Below are 4,424 nucleotides of genomic sequence, written 5' to 3'. Positions count from 1 at the left end.
TTAGTACAAATTTAAACTTGAAATTAATAAAAATTCTTGTAATAGTCCATTTTTGCCCTGGCCCAACGAAATAAACCAAAAATAAATAAATTAATAGTCCCAGTCCATTTACAAGAAACCCAAGCAGCCCAATTACAAATTAACCCTAACCCAACAAGCCCAAAACTAAACAAGCTCACAAACTTAAAAATTTTCAGCAAAAAAAAAACCCCTAACCTCCAGCACCGCAAGCCCCAGCATCACACGCCACCGCCGTCGCTCGCCAATCGCTAGCCTCACTTGTCTGCCGCACGTGACCTCCACGCTTCTCTGACACCACCTGCAAGAAGCCAACAAGCAAAAGCAAACAAACAAAGAAAAAACAACAAACAGAGGAAACAAGTAGTAAAACGACAAAAGAAATAGAGACTAAGCGTTTGTAATTTGGCTATAAAAGCCACAAGCTTTTTCTTTGTAGGGGTTCAGACACTTTTAGAATATCAAAAATAAAAGAAAACAGAGGTTAATGCCCTATTTCTTTTTATTTTTTTTCCAATCTATTTATCCATCATTTTTATTTATTTATTTTTATTATTATTTACAAATTTGTTCAAAAAAGGGAAACTATTAATAAAGTAAAGAAAGGAGAAAGAAACATACCTGAATCAGTCCTTCGCCGCCGTCAGATTCGGGTTTAGGAAAGGGCCGAGACCTTTTCTTTCTCCTTGTTTCCCCTTCTAAGGTTTCGGTCTTTGAACGCGCTTCAACGCGCTGATCGGAAACGCCCTCATGTGACGCCGGCCGTCGGCCACGGCGGCGCGAGCGACGCCCCTATTGGCCGGATTTGGAGAGGCTGAGGGAGAGTTTTTGAAGGCTCTCTGATTTTTTTTAATGGGGTAGGGTAAACCTGATTTTTTTTTGCATTTATATTGGGTTTAATACGCCGCCGTTTTGGGCCTTGGTATCAGTGGCCAAAACGGTGCCGTTTTGGCGTTTGACTCGTGACCCGACCCAGTGGTACTGAGGATCCGCGTGTTTTGTTAGGAGGGGCTAATTTCATGTTCAGCCCCTCTGCTTCTGCAGTGAAGTACAATCGGGTTTTCCCTTTTCATATTTTAACCACGACATTTTGAACCCGTTTCAATTGGGTCCTGCGCAAAACAATGCGCATAAAGGATGGGTATATTGCCCAACCAGTCCCTCATTCCTTAAGCGCACCTTATTTCGATCCTCCATAACCTGTTTGAAATTTGCAATTAAAGCCCCGATTTCTAATCCCATTTCAACTTCGTCCTCAGTCATTTAATTTATTTAGTTATAAAAAATGTTCTTTTATCATTACCTATTTTAAGTTTTTTTATATTTATTATTTATTTGAAATTGTTTTACATTAAATTTGTTTTTTTTTCTTATATATTATTTATTATAAACTTATGTATGAATATCTTTCAAATTTTTTTTTATGTATGTATATATATATTTTCAAAACTGTTTTATATGTTTTTTTATATGTTATTTTTTAATTGTTTTCATTGTTGTTTATTTTTTAGTTTATTTTCTTTATATATTCTGTTCATTTGTAGTGATCATTATTTATTTTGAAATGCCTTTACAAATCATTCATTTGAGCCATTATTTTCCTTAAATTGACTCTTACATATTGTTCGTTTTGTTTGCTTTGATTATTAGTATTTTTATTCGATGTGTTGTGTAATTATTGCCGTTATGTGTATTATTTCGTTTACTTGTATTTTCATGCTATGGTAATTCATCCGTATATCATGTTATTTGTAAATTATTTCTCCATATTGTATATTATCATCCCATCAATATAGTCCTTCATTCACACATTATTTCAAACATTACACTTTTACCTAAGCATGCAAAGACGAAAATTTCAAATAAGGCAATGTTTTGTGTATTGACAATTCGAGAAAACGGTATCTTAACTTACGGGATTTCGATCTTTCTCGTCAAAACTAATAGCAAAATATCCTTTTAAATTAAAATAAAAGAAATCTTAATTAGGCAATATTTTTTTGCGTTTTGGTAATTCGGGAAATCGTACCCTAACTTACGGAGTTTTGATTTTCTTGCTAAACCTAAAAAGCGAAATATCCTTTTTAATACTCCAAAGAATAAATTTTGTTATGAGGTAACATTTCGTGTTTTGGTAATTCGAGAAACTGTACCCTAACTTACAGGGTTTCGATTTTTCTCACTAGATCAAATTCGCGAAATGTCTCTCTGATTTTCAAAAAATATGAAACTTAAATAAAATTAAGGACAAGCTTATTCTCTAAAGTTTCAAATATCGCGTCCTAACTTACGGGATGTAATATTTCGTTACTTGTGAAATGAGTGGGTCTTTAACTCACTTTTCAATTTACCCGAATTATTTTAAAATTTACATCAATAAAAGGATCGTATTCTTAAATTCTTTTCAAGTTTTCAATTTTCGACATTAAAGACATTAATTAATCAACTAGGTACCAATTTTGGGCGTTACGAGGGTGCTAATCCTTCCACGTACGTAACTGACTCCCGAACCCGTTTTTTTTTTAATTTCGTAGACCAAAATTATTATTTTAATAAAGCAAATCATTTATTAAAATAACACTTTTTCGAGGTGACCCGATCACACCTCATCAAAAAAGATTGGTGGCGACTCCCGAACCCGTTTTCATTTTTCAAATCCAAGTCGACCCCGTTTCTGACAAAAAAATGGTGTCAACAATTCTTATAAAAAAATAAGACTTTTTTAAAATAAGTAAAAGTTTTTCTTCTTTTTGCCACAAACAAATCATGTGGGTAGCTAAAAGTTATTGATTGTGATTAGCTTATAGCTAACTCACGACTAAAATATGTGAAAAAATTAATACTCTTACCAAACGTAGTATTTATATACTTTCATGTGTCACAATTGTGTTCTAAGTTTTATATATTATATAAAGGTTAAAATATGCGCCAAGCCTTTATATTCTTTATTCATTTGAGATTTAGTCCCCATACTTTTATTTCAAGGAATTTAATCCTTGTACTTTTTGCATTTAAAAAAGTTTATCCATTTGTTAATATTATTAAAATTCTTTTGTTAAATTTAATTCATTAATTACAATGTCATTTTTTTATTACATGGCTACCAAATATGGCCTTTTTAAATTTCAAAATATCACATCAACGAATTGAATGAAATAATTCACCTGGAATTAACAATTGGACCAAGATTTTGAAATTAAAAAAATAAAGAAATTAAATTCTTGAAAACAAGAATAAATAGATTAAATTTCAAATGTACGAATAATACAAGAACTTTATACATTAATAGTTTATATTACATAAATATCAATGTATCTACGTATACATATTATGTTTATATTCGTATCAAGTAATATTTGATTATTTTAATCATGTCATGCTCACCTTTTAAATAGATCTTATTTTTCCAACCCAATACTTTCAGTTTCATCACCCCAAATAAGCCAATGTTAGCGCTAATATGTTGTTTAAAGAACTATTTAGAGTTCTTAGAGCTCATTGTAAAGCTTGTTGGAAAACCCGTTGTTGGACTTGATTAATTGCTCTTTGTTGTTTAAAATAAATCGTTTCATTTTTGTAATTTTCTAATTGTTCCAAAATGTTATAAGTTGAATTAATCAAATTCAATTTTTCTCGTTCTATCTCGGAGTATGCATTCACTCGAAACTGATCCGCATCCATTTCTACTTTCCATAAGTGGGCCCGGGTCATTTCTAGTCCTTCAATAGCCCACCGCATAGTTCTTCCGAATTTCGAATAGCATTCAAGATCCTCTATTTTCGATTATCTAATAAATCACTTAATGAAAGTAGATTATTTTTTTCATTTAAAAAATTTCACTCATTTCAAATAATAAACAAGGTTTTAGATTTAACAAGTTAATCCCAACAAATCAAGTTAAGTGTTCATACTTATTTATTTCCTTTCATATGAGTATACCATCACGATTTCTAATCTTTGTTTTTTGATACAATGCCTAAAACTACCGATAACCCCTCCCCAACTCAGTCTAGAACTATCTATAGTTCCTCCTAACCCTTAAATAAGAGGATAATGTGCTTCAGCGCACTTGAACCCACATCTTCTTGTACTGACAATTATACCGATACTAATTGAGCTAAAACTCAAATGACAGATACTTGAAGGTGTGTAGTAGCAATATTTGGTGCGTTACAGATTAGTCGCTTCATTAACTAGTTATTTAAGTAATAATTGAGTGAAGTTGAGGTGTTATCCTTCAATATTCTAGGCCATCAACATCAACCCAGTTATCATTTTAAGGATAAGATGATGTTTCAAACAAAGTGTGAATCCAAATCCAATAGATGATACTTCAAATCTATTGAAACCATTGGTAAATCAAAACAAAACATTTGTATATATGCAGGACCAAATCTGTAACTTAG

The 4,424-nt window shown here is 31.8% G+C and overlaps 1 long non-coding RNA gene across 1 annotated transcript; it reads right to left on the bottom strand.

The window, feature by feature from the left end:
- Positions 1-863, bottom strand: LOC121217947 (uncharacterized). The gene is made up of 2 exons (XR_005914215.1): positions 640-863; positions 1-319 (listed from the first exon to the last, which is right to left on the bottom strand). It is a non-coding gene; the product is annotated as an uncharacterized lncRNA (long non-coding RNA).
- Positions 864-4,424: the final 3,561 nt, after the last annotated feature.

Source organism: Gossypium hirsutum, chromosome D05 (genome assembly GCF_007990345.1).
Source record: "Gossypium hirsutum isolate 1008001.06 chromosome D05, Gossypium_hirsutum_v2.1, whole genome shotgun sequence".
Lineage (NCBI taxonomy): Eukaryota > Viridiplantae > Streptophyta > Magnoliopsida > Malvales > Malvaceae > Gossypium > Gossypium hirsutum.
The sequence above is the reverse complement of the archived record's forward strand: the minus strand, read 5'-3'. Positions and strand labels throughout refer to the sequence as shown.